A 13,491-nucleotide genomic window follows, 5' to 3' on the forward strand; every position below is an offset into this window, starting at 1 on the left:
AGTATTTTTATAGGTAAGTGATTTTTTCGAATTTATATCGATTTTTTTTAACCAAAGTAAGTAAAATTCCTTTGATTTTCTTCAAATCTTTTTAAAAGAAAACCGATTAAAAAAAAAACAAATATTGCATAATTTGCTATTAAACCTGTTTTTTTTATTTGGTCTTGGTAACACCTCCAAAATATCACGTGTCGGAAATTTATCCTCTTTCAGATAAATTCGACAGAAAACTACTAGCCCGCAGAAAAAAAATAAAAGGATGAAATAAAAAGGAGGGGGTAGGTAAAGAAGTGTCTTGTTTTAAAACGAAGAAGAGATTTTATTTCCAATAAAGTTGCAAATTTTTCAATAAATACAAAAACAAAGAACGCTAAAGTAACAAAATTTAATACAAAAAAGTGCTGGTTCTTATATTGAAGATGGCACATCAACAGACGAATGCAATATTAAAAATTCGAATGGGAGTTCTTCCTAATAATAACTCAAACACAATAAATTTTAAGGAACGTACTCAAAAAATTGATGGCAGACAGCACATGTGCTTTTTTTCTCAATTTAATGTCTTTTAAAATTACCCTCCTTCAAAATATGTGCAAACTGTAGCCACGTAAATATAGTTTTCAGAAGATCGCCTCGTCGTGACAAGGTATTCTTTGCCGCGTTATACTTCTTTGAAGGAAAGGTTCGGGAAATTCCACATCTGTGCTGGGCAATGAATTCACGCCCAATCTCCTAGCTGGAATCCAAAGAGCCCGATTGTTGCACTGGGACTAGTGACGTCATCATCCGGGAGCTAGCACTGTCCTTTTATTCAATTAAAAGGAGTTTTTTACGAACCCAAAATATACAAAACTAAGTTCAATAAAAGATATGAAATACAGAAAATCAAATATAAGAACCAGAATAAAAATATAATAAATGTATACAAGGGGATGCACAATTAATGGTATAAAAAAATTCCAACACACGGGCTTCTCTACAAATACCTTTCTGTTTTTAAATTTTTTTTTTCTAAATTTTATTATTATTATTATTATTTAATTACATGCAACTTTAAAAAATTATTGCATTTAATGCAATATTTTTTAATTCAAAATTGTACACAATTAAATGAAACAAACAAGAAATTGTGAAACGTAATTAGGTGAAATTAATACAATTATATGAAAATAAAAATCATGAATACATTAAAAATGAGTATTCGTGAACTTTTTTCTTTAAAGTATGTTTATTTGCAGTTTTTTGCTTACAGCAAGTTCTGTTCGATAACTCCAAAAGTGGATATCGTCACCCATTAATTTAAAAACTGCATTGTATTAAATAACGTCATTATTTAGAAATCCAATCTTAACACGAGGAGGTGTGTTTTTCCAACCATTTAATAAAAAGATTAAAGAAAACTTGGGTTTTACTATATAAAAAAATAGCGCGGTTCAAAAATGCATAAGCAGATTCATTATTATTATTATTATTATTATTATTATTATTATTATTATTATTATTTATTCATGGATACGTGAAATACTATTGATGATGAAGGTTGCTGAGAATGTGGTAGGGCTTTTGGAGACAAGTATGGCTCAATGGAAAACGGTGCTGACAGCAAACAGAGAGGAGATGGGGCAGGTTGGCATTAAACGTGGGATATTTCAAGGAGATTCGTTATCGCCACTTCTTTTTGTCATAATATTGATGCCACTGAGCATTCTCTTGAAAAGAGAAAAACTGGGGTATGACTTTGGATCTGTTTATGGATGATTTGAAAATACTCGGTAGAAATGAAAAGGGAATGGAGAGACTGGTAAAACTTGTGGGGACATACTCAGAAGACATTGGGATGGAGTTTAGGATTAGTAAATGTGCGGTTCTGGTGATGAAAAGAGGAGTAGAGGTTCATTCGAATTGAATAGTGCTGCCAAATGGAGAAATCATGAAAGAAATAGAAGACACAGGATATAAGTATTTGGGAGTGCTGGAGGGTGTAGGCATAATGAACAGAGAAATGAAGGAAAAAGTCAGGAAGGAGTATCTTAGAAGAGTGAAACTAATTGCAAAGTCGAAACTGTATAGAGGAAATCTAATGAAAGCAGTGAATGCATGGACAATCAGTGTTTTGAAATACAGTGTGCGGGAATTTTAGAATGGTCTGACAAGGATTTGCATGCCATGGATATCAAAACAAGAAAAGTTTTAGCAATGTTTGGTATATTTCACATTCGAAGTAGCGTAGCAAGGCTGTATCAAAAGAGGAAAGATGGTGGGAGAGGATTGAAAAGTGTAAAAGATTGTGTTAGAACCGAGGAGATGTCGTTGAAGGAGCATGTGGTTAGAAGTGGGGAGTGGATGCTTAAGGCTGTGGCCAATGAAGTGGATGTATGTGAGACCAAGGCTGATTATGTGAAACGTATGGATAGAGAAAGGGCAGAGGAACTGGCTAGGAAGAAAATGCATGGAAGGTTCTTCAAGGATATAGCAGAAGTGGCTGTTGAAACATCATGGCAATGGCTTAGAGCTGGGTATCTGGCTAAGAGTACTGAAGCTTTTGTTTGTGCAGCACAAGAGCAGACATTAGGAACACGATTGTTCAAAAAAGTGGTTCTAGGAGAGAAAAGAGTACATTAAATAAAAATAAATATTTTCTTGTTTTATCTTATAAATAGATGTTATTTGCACCGTGCTGAAATATTATTTAAAAAGCTATTTTTAACGCGGGGGGGGGTCTGACTATTCTGCACTTTCACCTAACAATTTAATGAAAACAAAAGGGGTGGTTGTTTTACTATACACATATGTTTAAAAAAAATTATCAAAAAACAAATATATAACAAATAAATGTTATCAAAAGCAAGATAAAATGTTTATTCGGTTAAAAAATCATAGTGTTTATAGATATATTTGAAAAAGACAAATGGCAGCGCACTCGCTGTTGAATACATTAAATTTGGGAAAATAAGTTCAAACAAAAAAACTATACAAAATACTGTTAGAAGCTCACTCAATTTATGTTACCGTGATATAGGCTGATATATATTGAGTGTGTTTCTAATATTATTTTGTGATCCAAACCTTGAAATTTTTATGGTATCTTTTTTTTTTTATATACACAGATTCTAAAAACTATACGAAATAATAAGCATGTTACATTAAATAAAAACACTAAAAACATATCCAATTAGGTAGAAAAGTAACTTATCTAGCCTTTGATAACATTTATTGGTTATATATTTGTTTTTTGACAACTTTTTCGAATCTATGTGTACAGTAATACAAACCCAAAATTTAATTTAACTTGGAAATACTATTTAAAATACACGTGTGTACACTGCACAAGAACCCTTATTATTATCATCATAATAATGTTATATTTATGCGTTTGGTAGCAAGAATTGGAGAAAACACAGGTGAATTGTTTAAGATGGATCTATTCAAGTAATGACCTGAGGAATTACCGCGGCATTCTGCTCTGTTGTGGCTGTTTTAAAAGTTCTTCCGCTACCTTGAAACGCACGTGTGTATCTGAGAATAAAGAAGAAGAAAAAAAAACTGCAAAAATGGCGGCCGATAATTAACTTAACCTTAACCAACATTTACGCGACCACAAATTTACGGGGCCTTACACAAATGCATTATTTTATTCATTTAATTATTCTTAAACTTTAATTTTAATTGTATTCTTTGTGGATCCAAAATTGGAACATACTACAAAATAAAACAAATAGGATCTTTTGAAATTATTACAATAATAATAATAATAATAATAATGATAATGATAATGATAATGATGATGATGATAATAATAATAATAATAATAATAATGATAATGATAATAATAATAATAATAATAATAATAATAATAATAATAATAAAAATGGTGTAGATGACATCGACTGGCGCCACATAAACTAGTTGTGAAGGGTCAGGGAGGAGGAAAGCCCGAAGTGGGAGAGTATTAACCAAATCTCTACTGAAAGTGTGCAGTTAAAATCTAGTACCTTGGGGAGGCATTTTGTCACCCAACCCCCAGGAAACACCAATGGCCGATGCCAACCAGAAATCAATGACAATGGCTGTTGCAATAACATGCAATCATTTGCACAAGTGGTCAAGAGGTGGAGAACACTGGAAATTTGGGGAGACTTGTTGTCACTCGGTCTCCAGAGAACACCAGAGATTACTGCTAGTGAGCGATTATTGATGATAGCCTGTGAGACAAATCCTAATGAGTGAAATAATAATAATAATAATAATAATAATAATAATAATAATAATAATAATAATAATAATAATAATAATGTCCCTTCACAAATTCCCCACTCCCTGATCTAATATCGTAGATGTTTATTATATTTTCTTAGTTTTTAACCAATGTTCACATTGTGGTATGATTGTCTTTTTGTAGTTATGTGAACTTCATTTCCATATTCATGTATTCTGCACTGATATAAAGATGAAGACTATAGCGGAGTATTAGGATTCCTTACCAAGTATCTGATGAAAATATGCTACACATTTTGATGAAAAATATGGGGGAAAAATGGACATCAAGGACAGAAAACTAAAACTTTAAATATAATTTCTGTATTTAAAGTAATAGTTATTTTAATATTTCAACATATAATCTTGTGAGGAAAATCCAGCTTCCCAATAAGGGGCACTCTGGATTGGAACAAAAATAATCTCAGTCATCAAAGATTTCTCCTTCGCCGACCGAGGACAGAGAAGGTGAAGTGTAGTATCAAAACAGATACTACATTGTGATCTTGTTCCGAAGGCCAAGAAATGTTGTATTTAATATATTTCTTGAATTGTTTTTTCCCTAAATTCATAATTCAGTTTTATCATTATTAGATTATATATTGCTTTAAAATTACGTAATTTTACATAGATTATATTTATATTTTATATTTAATAAAGTTCAGTTTTATTATTAATCGATTAGGTTCTTTTTATTTTCTTTTTTTAACATGTTTTAAATCTTTGTAAAAATGCCCTCCTCTGGTATCGACAGTGACAGTTTGACAAATCTAACCACATTTCCTGAAGGCATTTTACAGTTACCAGGCCTCCTATATCACGGTGGTCATGGTCGAAGACAAGCGGGCGGAAGTGCAAAACTGCCTGTTTTACGTACTTTTTAAAAATATTTCTAATGTATTTGAACAAAAAAGATATATGTGTGAAAATTTCAATAAATAAACATATTTATTTTAAAATGTCATTATATAAGAGAAACACATTCAATTGTTTTACATTTAGTATTCATTTTTGATGTTAAAATGTGTCTGTAAATAAACATTTAAATAATATGTATTTGACTATAATCGTCTATTTTCTATGACATGGCAATGACTTTAGTAAATATGCGCGATCACAAATAATTTTTTAAGAATGAAGTAACATTGTAATTCGGTGGGTGTTGGGTGTATATATATCGTAAACAAAAGTTTGTTTATATTTACGTGATTTTTGAAAATGTAATCCTGTGATTAAAATTTAATTAAAATTAACGACGTTGTTTAACAAATAAATTGCAAGAAATTAAATAATTACTAAATAATTGTTTATGTACAATATTCATTGGAAAGATCAATTGTTTCACAATGGTGTATTAAAATTAGCTGGGATTTAATTTTCTGCGAGCTTGCTTTTCCGGCCGCCATCTTAAATTTAGATTTCAACGTCAAACTTGTATTGTTTTTATTAACAGACCTAATAATTTTTTTTCTTTCTTGAAAGCAATTTGGCAAATAACAGGCAAGTATTAGTTGAATTTAATTGTTTTATGGATACTTTTTTTTTTTTTACAGAAAGTCATGTCCGAACCATTTGTTTTTGACACAGAAATGAGAAATGAGTCAAAATTCAGTTTCCATGTAAATGATTTTGTATGATTGACATGGGAAACAATGCCAACTACGTAGTTTGGTTATTACGTTGCTTAAATTTGAATCTAATGACACAAAATATATACAAATCTGTTTCAAGGTGTGAATGATTCAGATAACCTCATACCTCGCCATTACTTGAAACATCACACCAAAATAAACACGCAATTTTAAGTAATGTTTATAAGGGTCCATAAGTAAATTATTGGTATTTTTTGGAGAAACCCGTGATGTTTTGCGGGTGTCACTAAAATGGAACGGAAATTGTAATTTCGTTCCAGTGCAATAATACACGTTTCTCACGACAAAGAAATCGAACGTAAATGAAAAAACGAATGACAATATTTTAATTTATTCACAAAAAAGGGTTTTAAATCAAAACAAAAGTTGTGCTTTTTTACACAAAAGGAAATATAAAACGACGACAGAAAACTGATTTTTTTTTATATTTAAAACCGACAAAAATCAAATTCATTATCTTTCAATTTAACGGGAAAAATTAAATGTAATCAGTTTTGCTTTTTAATAGAATGAAACGAAAAGGAAATTTTAAACAACGAATATATATATACATATATATACATACATACATACATATATATATATATATATATATATATATATATATATATATATATATATATATATTATTTTTAACGGAAAAAGTCACATTCATTTGTTTTTAATTTAATGGGAAAAATTAAATTTTTTTTTTATTTGTCGAAAACGCAAAAAAATTAATGGGGGAAATTTTAAACAACGAATCACACACACACACACACACACACACACATATATATATATATATATATATATATATATATATATATATATATATATATGTCCTTTGTTCGATATGAGGTTGGATCTGTGCAGCGCCGCAGCGGGTTGCTTGATCTGTGTAACTTAATAGACATTCTTGTGTGTGGCGTGTTTGCTCAAGTTGTAGAGTGCTCGCCTAGCATGCAAGAGGTTCGGGTTTCAAATCTTGAGCGCGGATGTGTCTAACTGATGAGCCGAAATAAGGGCGAAACTCGAGTCATGGTTTGTTGGCTTTCTTGGCTCTTGTGGACTGCGCCGTTGGTTCGACTGTGGAAAATAATTATATATATTCTCTCACACTTTCTGAATATATATATATATATATATATATATATATATATATATATATATATATATATATATTACACGGCAAAAACGTCACATTTATTTGTTTTTAATTGAACAGGAAAAAAGCCATTTTCATTCATTAAATTTTTTTGCTTGTTTAACTTCGATTATTATTGATTTCTTTCACGCATGCGTGACACAAAAACTAACGGCACCAAAATGAAATTGCAATTTCCGTTCCATTTTGGTGACACCCTGAAAACATCATGGGCTTCTCCATAAATAACAAAGTATTTTTTGTCACACAATTTCTTTTCTTTAAATTTAGTAAAAAAAGGGCAATGAAAACATATTAATATTATTTATTTTTTGTAGTTTTTAGTAATAACATGTTGCCTTTTAACCTACAATTAATTTATATTTTGGCACTTATTCAGAATACGTATTGTTTTGTTTTTTGCAAACGAGTCACCACTTATCAAGGCCCAGAGGTCATCGAGGATAAAGGTTAGAGACAATATCGTAGTAATCGTTAGTAGTGGAAATTTTGTAAATTGGATTAGTTAAGGGGAACAGTTCACCAAGAACTTGTTTATTTTGGACTTGAAGATGACCATATTATAGTCAGCCGGAAAGCAGGCAAACGGAAGAGAGTTTCACAGGTTTACAGTTCTAAGAAAGAAGCTTTGTTCATGGAATGTACGTTTAGGTGTAGGCACAGATAAAGAGTGAGGGAAATCATTGATATTGGTTTCAGCTAGACGAGTGTTTCTCGAGAAAGTTTGGTGAGGAGAGACCATAGATTAGAACTCAGATGAGCACTTGCCATGAAAATAATGATAAAACAGAGACAGGCTCATAACGTCTCCTCTATGAGAAAGACGTTGCAAGGAAGGGCATCCTCGACTCGGCTACAAAGTCTATTTTGAACTCTGTCAAGTCGGATAAGGTTTTTCTAGCAGCTCCTGGCCAGGTGTGGCAACAGTACTCCATCCTTGGACGTACCTAGCTCTTAAAGAGATAGAATTGCATCAGCAGTGAGATATCTACTGGATCGATAGAAAGATTCCACTATTTTTCCAGCGACCTTAGCAGCAAATTTGATGTACGTGTTCTATTTCAGATCATTGTTGAAATAATAACGTTATTATCAGTATTGAAATAATAACGTTATTATAAGTATTGAAATAATAACGTTATTATCAGTGTTGAAATAATAACGTTATTATCAGTATTGAAATAATAATGTTATTATCAGTATTGAAATAATAACGTTCTTATCAGTATTGAAATAATAATGTTATTATCAGTATTGAAATAATAACGTTATTATCAGTATTGAAATTATAACATTATTATCAGTATTGAAATAATAACGTTATTATCAGTATTGAAATAATAATGTTATTATAAGTGTTGAAATAATAACGTTACTATCAGTATTGAAATAATAACGTTATTATCAGTATTGAAATAATAACGTTCTTATCAGTGTTGAAATAATAACGTTATTATCAGTATTGAAATTATAACGTTATTATCAGTATTGAAATAATAATGTTATTATCAGTATTGAAATAATAACGTTATTATCAGTATTGAAATAATAACGTTCTCATCAGTATTGAAATAATAACGTTCTTATCAGTATTGAAATAATAATGTTATTATCAGTATTGAAATAATAACGTTATTATCAGTATTGAAATTATAACATTATTATCAGTATTGAAATAATAACGTTATTATAAGTGTTGAAATAATAACGTTACTATCAGTATTGAAATAATAACATTATTATCAGTATTGAAATAATAACGTTCTTATCAGTGTTAAAATAATAACGTTATTATCAGTATTGAAATAATAACGTTATTATCAGTATTGAAATAATAACGTTATTATCAGTGTTTAAATAATAACGTTATTATCAGTATTGAAATAATAACGTTATTATCAGTATTGAAATAATAACGTTATTATAAGTGTTGAAATAATAACGTTATTATCAGTATTGAAATAATAACGTTATTATCAGTGTTGAAATAATAATGTTATTATCAGTATTGAAATAATAACATTATTATCAGTATTGAAATAATAACGTTATTATCAGTATTGAAATTATAACATTATTATCAGTATTGAAATAATAACGTTATTATCAGTGTTGAAATAATAACGTTATTATCAGTATTGAAATAATAACGTTATTATCAGTATTGAAATAATAACGTTATTATCAGTGTTGAAATAATAATGTTATTATCAGTATTGAAATAATAATATTATTATCAGTATTGAAATAATAACGTTCTTATCAGTATTGAAATTGTAACATTATTATCAGTATTGAAATAATAACACTATTATCAGTATTGAAATAATAACGTTATTATAAGTGTTGAAATAATAACATTATTATCAGTATTGAAATAATAACGTTATTATCAGTATTGAAATAATAACGTTATTATCAGTGTTTAAATAATAACGTTCTTATCAGTATTGAAATAATAACGTTCTTATCAGTATTGAAATAATAACGTTATTATCAGTATTGAAATAATAACGTTATTATCAGTATTGAAATAATAACATTATTATCAGTATTGAAATAATAACATTATTATCAGTATTGAGAAAATAACATTATTATCAGTATTGAAATAAATAACGTTATTATCAGTATTGAAATAATTACGTTATTATCAGTATTGAAATAATAACGTTATTATCAGTATTGAAATAATAACGTTATTATCAGTATTGAAATAATAACGTTATTATCAGTATTGAAATAATAACGTTATTATCAGTATTGAAATAATAACGTTATTATCAGTGTTGAAATAATAACATTATTATCAGTATTGAAATAATAACGTTATTATCAGTATTGAAATAATAACGTTATTATCAGTATTGAAATAATAACATTATTATCAGTATTGAAATAATAACATTATTATCAGTATTGAAATAATAACATTATTATCAGTATTGAGAAAATAACATTATTATCAGTATTGAAATAAATAACATTATTATCAGTATTGAAATAATAACATTATTATCAGTATTGAAATAATAACGTTATTATCAGTGTTGAAATAATAACGTTATTATCAGTATTGAAATAATAACGTTATTATCAGTATTGAAATAATAACGTTATTATCAGTATTGAAATAATAACGTTATTATCAGTGTTGAAATAATAACATTATTATCAGTGTTGAAATAATAACGTTATTATCAGTATTGAAATAATAACATTATTATCAGTATTGAAATAATAACGTTATTATCAGTATTGAAATAATAAGATTATTATCAGTATTGAAATAATAACATTATTAGCAGTATTGAAATAATAACATTATTATCAGTATTGAAATAATAACATTATTATCAGTATTGAGATAATAACATTATTATCAGTATTGAGATAATAACGTTATTATCAGTGTTGAAATAATAACATTATTATCAGTGTTGAAATAATAACGTTATTATCAGTATTGAAATAATAACATTATTATCAGTATTGAAATAATAACGTTATTATCAGTATTGAAATAATAACATTATTATCAGTATTGAAATAATAACATTATTAGCAGTATTGAAATAATAACATTATTATCAGTATTGAAATAATAACATTATTATCAGTATTGAGATAATAACATTATTATCAGTATTGAGATAATAACGTTATTATCAGTGTTGAAATAATAACATTATTATCAGTGTTGAAATAATAACGTTATTATCAGTATTGAAATAATAACATTATTATCAGTATTGAAATGATAACATTATTATCAGTATTGAAATAATAACATTATTATCAGTATTGAAATAATAACATTATTATCAGTATTGAGATAATGTTATTATTTATAAAACCAATTCTTAGGTTAAATCAATTTTAAATCAACCTTTTATTTAATTTGTTCTTTGGACGAAAAGTTTCTTGTACTTACCAGTTGCTTGATGACTTATTTTGATGATCAACGCTGGATTTAGTATTGACATGATTTTTATGGTTTATGATGTGTTTGTAATTATATTATTAAATGACATTAAATAGAATTTTACTATTTGTTGTGGAAACAAAATTAAAGAAGTCAAAGCTTTTGCAACATTGGATAATTTTGGATCTGATATCTAATATCCAAACGATCCTTTAAATTTTAATAATAGCATTTATTCAAATGTATTTGTTTATTGAGATGTAAACGTAGTATTATATTTTCTATTTATATTTAATATCAGTTGATTAAAATATAAAGAAAAAGAAAGGCTTGACTAAAAACTTCATTAACAAGATTCCATTATATATTGATTGGTTATTCTTGTGGACTCTAATTTTTAATTGCAAAGTACAAGGTTTTATGCTGTAAAAAGTGTTTTGTAATTTTTTTTCTTTATTAAATATCAACTTGGTTTCCTTTTCTTTTCAGATTTATCGCAAGAATATATAAAAAATGTAAGTATAATACTTTCAAATATTTGAAAATCATTTTTTGTTTTCACTTAAATGCAGAATAATGTAATCATGATTTAGATTATTTCATTTTTATTTATATTTTAGCATTCATTTTTATTTATATTTTAGCATTCATTTTTTATTTATATTTTAGCATTCATTTTTTTATTTATATTTTAGCATTCATTTTTATTTATATTTTAACATTCATTTTTATTTATATTTTAGCATTCATTTTTATTTATATTTTAACATTCATTTTTATTTATATTTTAGCATTCATTTTTTTATTTATATTTTAGCATTCATTTTTTTTATATTTTAGCATTCATTTTTGTATATATTTTAGCATTCATTTTTTATTTATATTTTAGCATTCATTTTTTCATTTATATTTTAGCATTCATTTTTATTTATATTTTAGCATTCATTTTTTATTTATAGTTTAGAATTCATTTTTTATTTATATTTTAGCATTCATTTTTATTTATATTTATATTATATATTATATAGTTTAGAATTCATTTTTTATTTATATTTTAGCATTCGTTTTTATTTATATTTTAGCATTCATTTTTTATTTATAGTTTAGCATTCATTTTTATTTATATTTTAGCATTCATTTTTATTTATATTTTAGCATTCATTTTTATTTATATTTATATTATATATTATATAGTTTAGAATTCATTTTTTATTTATATTTTAGCATTCGTTTTTATTTATATTTTAGCATTCATTTTTTATTTATAGTTTAGCATTCATTTTTATTTATATTTTAGCATTCATTTTTATTTATATTTTAGCATTCATTTTTTATTTATATTTTAGCATTCGTTTTTTATTTATATTTTAGCATTCGTTTTTAGTTATATTTTAGCATTCATTTTGTTATTTATATTTTATCATTCATTTTTTATTTATATTTTAGCATTCGTTTTTATTTATATTTATATTATATATTATATAGTTTAGAATTCATTTTTTATTTATATTTTAGCATTCATTTTTATTTATATTTTAGCATTCATTTTTATTTATATTTTAGCATTCATTTTTTATTTATATTTTAGCATTCGTTTTTTATTTATATTTTAGCATTCGTTTTTAGTTATATTTTAGCATTCATTTTGTTATTTATATTTTATCATTCATTTTTTATTTATATTTTAGCATTCGTTTTTATTTATATTTTATCATTCATTTTTTATTTATATTTTAGCATTCATTTTTTAATTTATATTTTAGCAGTCGTTTTTTATTTATATTTTAGCATTCATTTTTTATTTAAATTTTAGCATTCATTTTTTTATTTATATTTTATCATTCATTTTTTATTTATATTTTAGCATTCATTTTTATTTATATTTTAGCATTCATTTTAATTTATATTTTAGCATTCATTTTTTAATTTATATTTTAGGATTCGTTTTTTATTCATATGTTAGCATTCGTTTTTATTTATATTTTAGCATTCATTTTTATTTATATTTTAGCATTCTTTTTTTATTTATATTTTAGCATTCGTTTTTATTTATATTTTAGCATTCGTTTTTTATTTATATTTTAGCATTCGTTTTTTATTTATATTTTAGCATTCGTTTTTTATTTATATTTTAGCATTCATTTTTATTTATATTTTAGCATTCATTTTTTTATTTATATTTTAGCATTCATTTTTTATTTATATTTTATCATTCATTTTTTATTTATATTTTAGCATTCGTTTTTATTTATATTTTATCATTCATTTTTTATTTATATTTTAGCATTCATTTTTTAATTTATATTTTAGCAGTCGTTTTTTATTTATATTTTAGCATTCATTTTTTATTTAAATTTTAGAATTCATTTTTTTATTTATATTTTATCATTCATTTTTTTATTTATAGTTTAGAATTCATTTTTTTTATATTTTAGCATTCATTTTTTATTTATATTAAAGTAAAACACGTGAAATTTGAGTTTTTAATGTTAAAAATATATTAAAAAAATTAT

Source organism: Euprymna scolopes, chromosome 45, assembly GCF_053919585.1.
Source record: "Euprymna scolopes isolate OS-2025 chromosome 45, ASM5391958v1, whole genome shotgun sequence".
Lineage (NCBI taxonomy): Eukaryota > Metazoa > Mollusca > Cephalopoda > Sepiida > Sepiolidae > Euprymna > Euprymna scolopes.